At 43.2% G+C, this 13,805-nt stretch overlaps 2 long non-coding RNA genes across 5 annotated transcripts; both read left to right on the top strand.

The window, feature by feature from the left end:
• Positions 1-2,888: 2,888 nt before the first annotated feature.
• Positions 2,889-10,011, top strand: LOC120644155. The gene is made up of 3 exons (XR_005663461.1): positions 2,889-2,965; positions 3,090-3,137; positions 9,933-10,011. It is a non-coding gene; the product is annotated as an uncharacterized LOC120644155 (long non-coding RNA).
• Positions 10,012-10,734: 723 nt separating this feature from the next.
• LOC120644156 lies at positions 10,735-13,605 on the top strand. 4 transcript variants are annotated; one of them, XR_005663465.1, is made up of 7 exons: positions 10,735-10,751; positions 11,365-11,483; positions 11,613-11,700; positions 12,089-12,174; positions 12,491-12,552; positions 13,011-13,274; positions 13,384-13,605. It is a non-coding gene; the product is annotated as an uncharacterized LOC120644156 (long non-coding RNA). The 4 variants fall into 4 exon arrangements; XR_005663462.1 differs by lacking the exon at positions 13,384-13,605 and having other exon boundaries at positions 13,011-13,304; XR_005663463.1 differs by lacking the exons at positions 10,735-10,751; positions 13,384-13,605 and adding an exon at positions 11,076-11,306 and having other exon boundaries at positions 11,408-11,483; positions 13,011-13,304.
• Positions 13,606-13,805: the final 200 nt, after the last annotated feature.

The raw sequence follows: 13,805 nt of genomic DNA, 5'->3' as shown, positions 1-13,805 counted from the left end.
ACTCGAAAGAAGCGGCGAAGAACTCGTACAGCTTGACGAAGACCATGCGCGGGGTGCGCGAGTCGACGATGAGGTTGGGGACGTGGTCGATGGCGGTGCGGAAGCAACGGCCGAGGAGACCACGGGTGGTGGCGCTGCTGCCCGAAGAGGTGACGCAGCGGCAGCCCTCCGTACTCGGTTAAGGGGCGCGTTTGACGAAGACGAACATCACGGGAGCCGGGTGGATCACGCACCTCGGCTGATCAAACTGAGTAGCACCTAAAGTCAAATACCAATCTTATCAAAGACCATACCCTGAGAATTATGATTATGTTGTATATCCTCAAGGGTTTAAAATTTCTGTATTTGTTAAATTCACTGGTGATGATAATAGAACTACATTGGAGCATATAGGTCAATTTATTATACAATATGGTGAAGCAAGCACTAATGATATTTACAATTTGAGGTTGTTTCTTTTATCTCTATCGGGTGCTGCTTTTACGTGGTTTATTTCATTACCACCCAAATCAGTTTACACTTTTACCGATTTAGAGCAAAAATTTCATGATTATTTCTTTACTGGTGAAACTAAATTGAAATTGTCACATCTTACATCGCTTAAACGAGAAATACATGAAGATGTTTCTGAGTATATTAGAAGATTTAGAGATACTAGAAACTAATGCTATAGTTTGACAATTTCTGATAGAGATTTAGCTGATCTAGCTTTTGCTGGTTTACTTGATTTTCATAAAGCAAAGCTAGAGAGACAAGAATTTCTAGATGTTAGTCAAATTTTACAAAAAGCTCTGGCTAATGAAAGCCGAACTAAAGAAGCTAGAGATTCACAAAAGTTCAATGAAAAGCCTAATCGTTCTGTTTATGTGCTTGGATGTGATTCAAATTGTTCGGGCGATGAAGGTAAAAATGTTTATGCTGCGGAATTCGTTTGGCCCTCCAATGATAAATCTTGTATTTGTGGTTCTTTTAAGCTGATTCACAAAGATCGAAAAGAAAAATTTACTTTTAATGTATCCAAATGTGAGAGAATATTTGATGAATTATATAAGAATGGATACACCGGGATGTCACATGTCATACCACCGTATAAAGAGTTAAAGCGGCGAGTTTATTGTAAGTTTCATAATACTTTTTTTCATACCACTAATGATTGTAACGAGCAAATACTTTTTCTCATGCCACTAATGATTGTAACGAGCAAAACTAGGGCACTGTAGATTAATGACAAAGCGGGTAGCGTTGGAGAGCCTACTGGTGAGGTGTGCAGAAGGAGAGAATCCAGAAACGCCGGTAACAGCGGTGGACGGACCAGCGACACGCAGCGTCTGAGGCATAGCCTGCAGGGTGTCGCCATGCCTCCATTGCGACGGATCAGCACGGCTGCAGGCTTGCGTCACCTCTGGGTTCTGCTAGTTCCTGCTGTAGTAGTAGAGCCGATCTAGCTTCCCAAGGTGAATTAATGCGGTGGCAGGTCCTCTAGTGCGTTGGCATCGTGGCCTGCCTCACTTGCGCCACTCTTTTCATCCTTCATCGTTAACCATTCAAAATCTCTTCACAGCTTAAGATCTTTTCTGCAAACGAAAAATTAAGAAAATATCGATAATGTTATTGTTACTAATTGGAGGCTCGTTTGAAATCTCCACTGGAAGCCACATAGAATTCTAGGTGAACACTTAAAAAATAAATCTTAGAAATTATAAAAAAACACAAATATCTAGTCATAAATATAATAGTCATCATTGGATTTATTATCTTTCCTACTAAATTACCTACCTCTAAGCTGAGCGGCGGTGTCGCAGCACGCCCCGTTGGAATCCTTGATGTAGAGCACCCAGCCGGATTGGCATCCGCTGCTCTTTGGAGGTGATCCAAGCACATAAACAGAACCATTGGAGGCTGGGGTCGTGGTACCCATCCATGCTGCGGTACCCTAGGACGGCTGTGGTCGCCGGCAAAACAGGAGAAGGAGGAAGAAGCGTGTGCAACCTGGAGGCTGCGAAGGGGGCGGCGGAGGTGAGGGAGAATGTGACAGTGTTTGGCGTTGATCGAGCTGACATGCGTTGCGTGTGCGGGTTCGGTGGAGAAGGCCATGAAGCGTCTCCCAGGTCGATCTGTGCACTGCCGTCATCGACATCCTTGGTCTTCTACGCCTTCGTCGGTGAGTATCGATCCCCCGTTGAGCTATTTCCATATGACACTACAGATGATGGCTGATGTTGTTTTCTGATTGATCATGGCCGATGCTGTTTTCTACCTATTCAATCCATTGAGCTCCTTGCCAATCGATTCAATCCATGGTTCGGCATGGTCGAGGCCGTCGACTTCGGCGCCCACGCCGGCACGCACCGGCGGCTCGGCGTTGAGGACCACATCGTCTTCCATCCCTCCCTTCCCCAATCCCCTTCGGCCATCCGCATTGCGCCGCCCTCCGAATCCTCGCTCCTTCTCATGGTTTTAAATCGCCGGCTAAGGCATTTAGCGGCAAGGCTGTCGTTACGACATTTAGCGGGCTATAGCCGCCATTTAGCGAGCTATAGCCGGCTTTAGCGGGATAAATACCATAGCGGTTGTCCTTCCTATAAGCTATAGCCGTCTATAGCGAAAGCTATAGCCGGCTATTTAGAACATTGCTCCTTCTCTCCACGCTTCCTTCCTCGGCGGAGGGCGAGCATCCGGAGCCATCGATAGGGGCTGAAGCAGAGCAGCAGATGTGGTGGACGCGAGTTCCCCGTTCGCATCGCCTGCCATCCCGATCCATGCTCCCCCGGATTGCGAGTAGGGGTCTGAGCGGCGGCGGGCCGGAGTTCGGTCCTATAGGAGCTCCTGCAGATGGATCGAAGTCCTAGCAATAGCCGATGCGCCTGCGGAAGGGGACGGAGGGTCTGCGTTGCGCTGGCTGCGCTGGGCGTGTGACGATGCTCTTCGTGCAGTATTCCCGGCCAACATCCGCTTGATGAAATGCGTAAGCCACACATTCCTAGCTCTCCTCCCCCCATCTCTCAAGTGTTCACACGATGAGCATAATCCTTTTTGCTATCTGCGTGTGAGCCGTCAGTTCTAAATGTTACGATCTTTGTTGTGCGTAGGATAACTTGAAGGCTCTTGCTGATCCCTGCATCGACTGTGAACTCATGGTGCGATGGTCAATGAACAATGCTTGCAATCTTTAGTTGGAACTAGTAGGGTGCACGCAGGCACGTGTTTTAAAAAATAATTATTTAAAAATAGTTGAATTGAATCGAACACATACTAAAAAATTAAAATATTTATTAATTTCATAGCAATCCAATCGAATCTAATCTAAACTAACAAACAAATTCATACACCTGCTTAGAGTTATGAAAAATTAGTTAGTAACACAAATAAATAAGAATCAATTGAATAATAAAAAAATGTATCACTATTTGATCAGGTAAGAGTGGGGGCCAAGCAGAGGAAGGATAAAATCATAAAACTACCAATATTTTCAATCTAGCACCCAGGTCAGCGTAAAATTATTTAAAAATGATTGGATTGCATCGAACTACTGCTAAAAAGCTTCATTTGTTGCATGATGGAATAACCAAAGGGAGTTTACATGAGTATTTGGAGCTAATCAAATCCATGCATGTAGGCATTATTTTATGATTTTCCCTATTTTTCTCCTGAATACAGTAGAGATCATACCAGTTTCTTCAGTTGTAACCATAAAACCAACCCTCTAGGATTACATAAAAAGATTGCATGGAATACAACTTGTACACGCATATAACCAATTAGGAAAACCCATTTCTGCGATATTTGTGTTGGCCATAGGAGTTTTGCTGCCGGTGCGAATGTTCCTTGTATATGAATAATGGAATGAAGCCGGTCATCAGAATCATTTCCCCCAATCTGCATGCCAGTAAATAATTTGAGAACAATTTCTAGTCCCACATTCAATTGGGGTGTAGTGTGTTTTAACAAACCATGTACATACATGTCAACTTGACCATACATGTAAATTTGAACAAACATGATAATTTGAACGAACATCCTGATTGCTTCTACACCTTCCTTCGATGATAGTTTTCCCTTTTCCTTGCATCAAGTTCTACCTTCTTATCTAATGGCATCTTTGCATAGCGGAAGAGTTTGGTACGCCTTATGTTTCTTAATTCACCATCTGCGGAAGAGTTCACAGGTACATTTTTTATTAGAAATTTGAAAACAGAATGTTGTGGCACTCACCGTCTTCATGAACTCCTACCCTTTTATATTATAACGAACACCCTATCTGGGTAGGTTCGTTATATCTCCAAGTGGAAGATGTTGATCCATCGGGGCCAGCGGCGAGCGTGGTCGTGCTATAAGCGACCCCGACCGGTGGCATCGCCGTGGTCGCGTTCGGCGTCTTGGTCGTACGCCGTGGGCGTCAAATGCCTTGGATGCAATGGAAGTCTAGATTGCCGTGGTCGAGTTTGGTGCCATGGTCGCATCAAAATTCATCAATACCCAACATGAAGCACAAACAACGAAACAAGACCAGAAAATTCCCCAGGCAAGGGAGAAAGAAAGAAGACATGACTCCACGGATTGTCTTTTGGGTGCACTACACACGCCCAAATTAAACCAAACAAGCAATCCGACCTACGCACTACGGGGTTGAGAGATGAGGGTTCAGAGTTTGGGGAACCGACGCGCTTCGATACAGCCGGTGGCAAGGATGACGATGTCCAGGACCACCTTCCTGCTGACCAGGATAGGGTGCTGGTGGCGAGGATGGCGTGTACAAGTTGAGGTAGAAGTGCAAATGTTAATGCCCATGCGTTTGCTACTGACTTGCACATGCACCCTTCTCATTTCAATGGAACTATCAACTTTGGTTGATAATAGTGCTAACAGATAGTAACATAACAGAATGTATTTTTTTTTGAGAGACATCACATAACACTACTCCAGCACCCCCTATCACCGCCGGTTGAAAATAGTCATCACCGCCGGTTTGAGGAGATGTTGGATTTAACTCGATGGTGATGAAGAGGGCCATCACCAACGGTTCCAAACCCAGCGGTGATAGTGCAAACAATCACCACCGGTTCCAGAATCGGCGGTGTTGCCCCGTCACAAATCAAAAAAAAAAAATTAAAAAATATGCTCCTCTTGCTACTTCGCGCGCTGCTGCCGCTGCTCAGATGCAGCGCCAACGCTCCACCGCGCGCTCGCCCTCTGCGCGCCGCGGGCAGCGGATTGGAGCAAAGGCCATGCCTGCACACAAAATTCAGTAAACCAAAACTCTTTCGTCCATAGCCAAATCCAAATCGACAGATCCCGACCTGAAATCTGAATCAGAACTTGAATCAGGAAGTGGGCAAGGAAGCAAATCAGGGGGAGGAACGGAGGGACATGCAAATGCAAGTTCCAGTAGCAGCCCAGCCGCCATAGCCCCACTTGCCGTAGCCCCGCCCGCAGTAGCGGCCCTCGCTGCAGGAGAGGGTGAGGGGAGCAGCGCCCCCGCTCGCCGGCAGCTGCGCGCCCAAGCCGAGCCCACGCCACCGCAGCCGCAACTCGCACTGCCGAGCCCACGCCGCTGCCGCGGCCGCAGCGCATGCCGCCGCTACCGCTGCCTGCGCCTCCATTGCTGCGCGCGCCGATGGGGACAGGAAGGAGAAGGTGGGCAGGGGTCGGAGATGAGGATGAGAGGAGAAGAAGTTCTGGGGGGCATCGGTGGGGAAATATGATAAGGACATTGGAAAAAATCTAAGGAGAGGAGTGGGAGATGAAGAGGGAGCGGGAGAGGAAAAAAATATAGATGGTGAAGGCATCACCGTCGGGTCGTAACACGAACCGGCGGTGATGTCTCGCCAAGCATTACCATCGGGTTGTGTTACGAACCGGCGGTGATGTGAGAGTATCACCGTCGGTTCCAACTAGAACCGACGGTGATAGTCTAGTACCGCCGGTTCAAACCAAACCGGCAATGATAAGGTGTTTGTGATGATGAATTCTGTAGTAGTGTAATGCAGTTACATGTTCAGCTTCAGAAATATTTTCCATAAAGTGTAATCCCCAGGAACACAAGTGCATACTGTCTAGAGAATCAACCATTCGAATTCAACGAGAAAAAAATGATATGGTTATTACGTATAATGTCTAGGACCCCACACCTTAGCCCATAGCCTCTAGCACGGAGGTGACGCTAACCATCTGAAGCTGCATTGCGTTGCGATAAGCCACCAAATACCTATAGAAATTTTAAAGGAGAGCAGCAAAAGAAATCAGGAATCGCACCGCCAGAAATCATTCCCCGACCCACACAAATCCTCCCCCCACGCCACCACTCATCCGTACTCACCATGGCATGGCGCGGCTTCCGTACCCTGGGCCTCCTGAACTAAACCCCATCATGAGAAGGAAGAGGAAGGAGATGACGATTCCCTGGCTGGTAGCAGAAAGTTTCATCTTTTATAGTATAAGAAAAGGCGCACTTCTTTATCAGATTTTAAGAATATATTAGAGTTAAAAAATAGAGTGGAAAATTAAGAAAGGATTTTGACCATATTAAAAACAGATTCTTCGACCCTTCCTATAAAACCACTTTAACAGACGCTCCAAGTTAACTAAAACTGAAGCACAATCACCCTAATTTTGGTGCTCTAATCATGTATGCCAAGTAATATGAACCATCCCTCTGAAAGCACATGATAGGCATGACTAATTCTACCACCAACAAACAACAATCACTTGTGAGTAAAACTGAAAATTTCTTGTGTACCTTGTCGGCCAGCATCTGATGCAGCACCCTTACAACCTGTGCGTCAGCTGAGGGCCCAATAAAGTGCACCAGGTTCTGCTCGCTTCACACCGGATAGTGCCTTGTGCCCAATGAGAATGGCAATTTTAGAACTACGATACCGTGCTAACGCTACGAGTAAAAAATACAAACATATTTAAGTTAAGCATCACATAATTTTACTCCTGTGTGTTAGGGTCTCATCCGTGTCATAAAAGTACAACTGCATATGACATGGGCCGTTTTTTCCGGTATCAGTTGTTTCAGTTTGTGATAATTCTGACCATGCACTTTGAAAGTATAGATACCAGTACCTATAAATGCATAAATCAACAAGGTCATATATTATTTAACATATATATAAAGTAATAGCAGCCTACATGAACCTCATAAAATATTCGACAAGAAATAGTTACCAGCGGCAGTAGTGACACTTTGATCCACGCTAGCTCCAAAGCTTGTGAAAGAGAAATGGGAGTTAATGTACCGAATATTCTTTCTAAAATACAACGCATCCCTATCCGTCTGGCTAGTAAATAGGCGGAGTTCATTGGGAATTGGTGTGCTAACTATGTTAATCTTTCCTTGCCTGCAACAAAACCCAAGTCCCTCACTTGGAAACCTTATAGCACCACAATACTCACATACATATCGGCACTTTTCTCAACACAAGATGGTGAGCGGGAAGATCTTTGTTGTATACTCGATTGAAAGGATCATGTTCCAAGATCACCACTTCAGGTCCCTGGCTGACTTGTATTCCATGTCTGCATCATTAGGAGTCGTCGTGTGTATTTAGACTTCAATAATACGCATTACAATACTATATCTTTGATTTAATAGGCAAGCATACAATTAGCATGGTAGACTCTTGCTTCATCGTCTCCGAATACATCACAATCTAAACCACAATTATCCGGAGCTTTGCAATCCAGATCTTCCTCTGCATCAACCCTTTTATTATTTACATACACAGCTTATATATCTAGATGAATTAAAAAACTACTAAATAGTACCTTCTTGTGCGTCTAACACATTATCATCTGTTTCACAAATACCTGAGTCAAAAGCTCTTTTTTCAGCGTTTACACCTGGTCACAAGAAAGATCAAGACAAACCATTTTAACATTGACACAAAACATAAAAAAAAATTATGTTTAATTAAAGTTGAGCAGAACAAGCACCTTTGAAAGCAACGTCAGGTTCATCATTTTCCCATATTCCAGCCCGATTTGCTTTGGCAGTGAATGGAGGGTCTACAGCTACAATTGTTAATTTAAACCATAATAAATCACGTGGTTTATTTTTGGAAAAAATCAATTTTTGGCAGAAACAAGATTATAGATCACAGAAACTGACTACCATTACTTGATCCAATGCATCTTGAACGTGTTTGAATTTGCGTAATTGTACTTTCCAATGAAGGTTGGACCACCGGCTTGATAGGGGTATCACCTAAAATAGTATACACCAATGAGAAAGATAAATGCAACTTAAAGATGTAATTTTTGCATGCCTTTTTGAAATACCAATACCTTGCATATTCACTCTCCTCGGTAGCCGATTTTCCATAGATTTTGTAATTTTTGCCTACCTTTTTTCTGCTGAGAGTCGGCTATACCGTTCCCTATCCATCTGCCTGACACGATGCTCCGGCGTGATCTCATGCGGTGCTTAAATTGATAAAGTGCATGCAGTCACGATCAGCCACAACTCGAATGAAGGTCATTAATGGTCGAATGAACACCTTTCATCTAAACAAAATTATATTCCTATTACTTGGATCACAGGTTGCAGACCCTGCGACTGTCGATGTGAGTTGCCGACGGCCGCATTAGTTGTCACGTCACAGCAGGATCAGAGTCCACTAATGACTTCTTAATCTTGCGATAATAACACTCTCTTGCCTTTGCATGCCGTTTCTCTTCCTCTGGTAGATCAGCATATTTTCTTACTGCACGCTTTTTGCTAGAAGCAGACATAGATAATCCCCTAACGCATGGTGAGCCTGCGTGCAAAACATTGATTTTTGACAGTGACAACAGCCAAAAATACTCTAACAAATTCTAGCAGGGCATACCAGTTATGGCCCCGGAATCCATCAAGACAACACCACTACTGGTAGTGGTAACGCCAGAAACCCTGAATGTCATTGGTGTATCGCAAGTGATAGGACCGATGGATTTACCTGAATCAAGCACCGGTTCATTATGATCAACGTTGGTTTTACCAAGTAATGGATTAATAATGCTTTTTGACTTATTCCGGTGATAATTTTCACGTGCTCTTCCACGTCTTTTCTCCTTCTCTTCTTCTGTCATGGCAGCGTTCCTTTCTCTCCTCCGTTGCCGAGCACGTCCATTAGGATCAAAGTTCTTCAGCCCGGCATCACCTGCAAACAACATCCGGTGTCAAAACAAACAACAAATGCAATCTGATATCGGTCAGGACCATCGAAGCCACGTTACCTGTTCGTTTCCGTTTCGTTTGTGCCATAGTTTCATCAGTTGCCTGGTTAGAAACATCCCCAAGTGGTCGCCGGAGATCCATTGCTACACGGCAGGCAGCACGAAGGGCAGATGTAGGATGACGCTGGGACGCCGTCGTGCAACTCGAGGAATCGGCGAGCAGTAACGGCGTGCGTCCGCGCCGGCGTGCGTCTGGAGCCTGCGGCGGCATGGCAGATGCGTAGGATGTCGCCGGGATGCCGCCGCGGAACTCGAGGAAGCGACGTCCGCTCCTGGCCCGGCGAGCGGTGCGGCGGCGCAGCAAGAGCGGCACCAGCGTCCGTGATTTGCGAGGGCGGTTCGAGCGGGCATTGGTGTTGATTTGCGAGGGCGGTACGAGCGAGCGGTGATTAGGCCGGGCGGGATCCGTGAATTTGGGGGCTGGGTACGCGGGCGGGTAGACTGCCCCCACGGTGAAAAAGAAATCGACGGAGGGGCGGCGCGCCCTCGCGAACAACGGGGGTGGGCGTCGTTTTGGGTCTGCCAGGTTCCTGTCAAACTTTCTGAGCTTACATGTGGGTCTCAAAGTGGTGGTTTGTGAGGTGAGTATGTGAGCTAATCTTGGTAAAAATAGTTTCAATTTCCCTGGATCGTTATAGTATAGATATGTCAGCTGCACATCACGTAGCATGGTTGACTGAAGCCTTGACATTTGCTTTCTCCTTTTTTAGATCATCTTGATTGATCTGATCCTGCAGAAGACAAGGGTGTACCACCATATTCTGTTTAATAAGCTTAGCATATGGGATCATCTGTTGACAAGGTATGAATCTATGATTTCCAGACAGATTAACATTCCATCCTCACTGGTGTTCTTATTGGCATTTGAGGCAATTAGTTTGCTAAATATGTAATTGGTACTGCTGAGCTACCATTTCATTGTTTGCATATGGTCATGTAATAGTTATAATGCACCTTTTTCTGTACGCCGGTGCATATACTAGAGTAACATGGTTCCTGGATAATGTGGAAAAGAATCTGGCTATTATATATATGTTTATACCTAGGATATATTTATTCCGACATTGTTTTCTGGATAATCCTCTCTTTGTTTTCTGACTTAGTGGGCACTGCTCTGTAGTATGTTCTTCAAGTAAGAAAGGAATATAATTCACAAGGTGAAGAATTCTATCACAATGTACCCATTCAATTGCCCAATGCCCGTGTCATCTGTTTGTTGTCTTCTCAGGTTAGTGGATATGCCTGTAAGACAACTAGCATCAAAGATGGTGTAAATCAGTTTGATCTCCAGCAGAGGAAGTAGTAGCTTGTTTTCAGGAATTGGTTCAGTTTTCAGAAGTCCAACAGTGGCAGCGGCAGCGGCTGCAGCTCTGGGACCTATTGGCTTTCTGGTTATGTACCATTATGATTTCATCAAAAGCTTGGCTGTCCCTTTCTGATTTTTAGGAGCAAGCCCACCATACCATGGATAGTCAAATATCAGCTTGTGCAGGTAAGCTGCATAAGACCAACGAGGTTTCAAGTGTCAGGTATGTGGAATTTCACTTTCCTGAAACAATGTGGTAGTCTTTGCTTGCCTGTTATTTTTCTAAGTAATTCCATGATTGATCTTTTGATGAATAATTACTTTAATTAGGAAAGAACTTTTGATCTTTCCTGTAACATTTTGATTTTCAATAGCATAGCACTTTCAAGCTTTTAATTGTTGCTTCTATAAAATAGGTGATGCGAGTCCTCTAGCAAATCAAGGCTTGGAGGAAAGTCGTTCCTTTTCAGGCATACTTAATAGTTCTTTCTTGTCTTTGCATAATGACAATTTTCAGTAATGAACCTTGGTCAATTAGTTCAATACTGGTGGACTCAAACTGTTTGACAAATTTTAAAAATGATATCGATAATGCCCACCCCATTCGTTTTATCTTTCCAATGCTTATTTCCTGATTCCCAAATCCTCATCCCATTTGAAAATATGTATTTACGAGTTTACTAGGTTTAAAGAGCTTCTCACACTGGTTTTTCTGTCAGCTCCTCTGAAATCTGAATTGCATGCTTTCTCCTGAAAAATACCTCCCAATACCAGCATGGTAAAAGATTGAAATTTTTCTTACTTGAAACTCGTTTATAATATTTCAAATCGTGCAGATTTTCTAAAAATTGGAACTCAACTTCTGCATACAAAATGCAGCTAATTATATCAGTGAGGTGAAGCTGTACCTAACTTCATTTCTTGGTGCTGAGATGGCTCCTAGCCTGCTAATGAGGTTACATTCTCCTTTATTATTGCATGCCAGCATATAAGTTTTTTGTTGGTGTGTGCATTTAACTTGTGAATGAATCTATACTCACTACCTTTCTCATGTGAATAATTGATCGTAAGCATTCTATTTCAGGATGTTAAACTCTTGGTTGAAGACATTGGCGAGCTCAAACCAACAGTATTCTGTGCTGTTCCACGTGTTCTGGACAGGAATTATGGAGGTACTCTAATTGAATTAAATATTTCTTTTTCCAACTAATGAACTGAGCGCAAAGCACACACTTTAACTTTCAATTAATCACATAACACAATCTGTCAGCGAGGTGGTGCATGAATTGAAGATTTTATTTTGTTTTACATACCTGGCATGAATCTATTTGTAACATATTCAATACTTTTAGGAGAGGTAAAGATGTTGCTTTGTATGGGACTCTCTTTTTTCTCTTATGTGTGTTCGAGAAAAAAAAAACAATGTTGTTCAAACAGTTATTCATCTTGTGTGCCATTTAAATTAGCGTATTCAAAATTGGGCCAATATTAGAAATCTACCAATTGTTCCATTCCTCCATTGAGCAAGTGATTCTTTGTTTCTTTTGTGGCATAATTTAGCTGGGGCCTCTGAGCTGCACAGAGAAGGGCTTTTACCCGTTGATCGATCGATCCTGGAATGTACATTAAGGACGGAATAATCTAAGGTATACAACTTTTCTTGAAAAGATTGAAATAATCCTATGGTTTTGCATGTTGTTTTGCCTTTTCTTTTACTGCAATCATGTTGTGTGCCTTTTCCTCAAGGATTGCAAAAGAAAAAGGATTATTTCCCTGATCATTGTCTTTTGATGCTCACTGCCTTGTAATGAAAATTCCATATGTCCCTTTTTATCTACCACCAGAAGCATTAGAGAATTATCTTTTGCATATGTTAAGATTTTTGTTGATCTATAGTGATGCTCCAAGGTTTCAATCTAGAGGATATCTTCATCATTATTGATATATTTGATCACCCTACAGCTTTGCCTTTGCACCATCTCTCTATGTGCACAAGCAAGACAAAGCTTTAGGAGAAGATCAAGGTGCGTTCCAGTTTTTCTTCTCTTGAGACAAAGGCCCCAATGGCTATTTGTCATGCCCATTCATAGCATTACTTGCTTAAGCTTGAAAGTAGCCAAGTTAATCTAGCAAAATGCACTAATTTCTGGTGATTGGCCCATGCTGAGTATACTCCTAAGATCCACCACTGATGCAGTCCATATAGATGACTGGTTCAATATTATGTTCTGACAGATCTGGATTGTAATAGTTTGATAACCAATTTAGTTCCAGACTTATTTGTGTAACCAGCTAAACATGGAATTTAGCATTTTTACTAATAAATAGTGGTAGCACTACCATCCTAAATCTATAGGGATAGCCATTTCATATTAAATAGCATGCACTTTTTTCCAAACCAAATCCTTGCACTGTTTTCCTTTCGTTGTTCATTTATATATCATGAATCTCATGATGTCACTGACTGTTGCTTCTCAAACAGTTAGAACAACTCGTGCAGTGTTACCTTACAGAGGTGATGTTTATATGTATTCCCCCATTAGTCGTCTTGGTTCATGATGGTTGGATTGGCTGCTTGTTCAGACAGAGGTAATGCTGATATTTCACACACAAATATATGGTGGCCTTGGTATGAGTTATTCTAATGATTAAGCTCATATTGCCTCAAGCATAGGAATTTGTTGGTTTAATCTACCACTTGATACTCTTTGACTACTTTTTGAATGGCAAAATTCAGTGCCTTCAGGTATTAATAAGTTTAGCATCTTTGAAATTTCTTGCTTTGTCAAATTTTGTAAATTGTTCATGACTTCCTTGGAGTTGCTAACTTTCTCATTCTTTCACATGAAACAAAGATATGCCACTATGAGTATCTTATTGGGTGCTCGAGCTGGATTGTCCATTGTTCTCCCTTATTGGTTAAGCCAACCACGTACAAATTGGCTCGTGTGCTGGCTCGATCGAGCGAGCAATCGGCTTATTTGGTCTTCCGGCGTTGTATCCCTTGATGCTTCCAGGAAATTGGATACTCTGATTTTTGAGTGAATGAATAGAGCCAATCTTGACCTAAAAAAAAATATCACCCCAAGTGGGTTCACATGTCTAGGCAAAATGGAAGTCGATCTAAGTGATTCATAAATGAAACCTTTTGCGTTCTCCTCGTTTGGTAGCGGTTGTAGCATTCCTGGCTGAGTTGCGAAACAAGGTTTTAATATAATTTGATGTTTAATGAATTTCTTGTGAGAATATGTAATTTATTTTAAAACATGTGCGTGCA

Source organism: Panicum virgatum, chromosome 8K, assembly GCF_016808335.1.
Source record: "Panicum virgatum strain AP13 chromosome 8K, P.virgatum_v5, whole genome shotgun sequence".
Classification (NCBI taxonomy): domain Eukaryota; kingdom Viridiplantae; phylum Streptophyta; class Magnoliopsida; order Poales; family Poaceae; genus Panicum; species Panicum virgatum.
The sequence above is the reverse complement of the archived record's forward strand: the minus strand, read 5'-3'. Positions and strand labels throughout refer to the sequence as shown.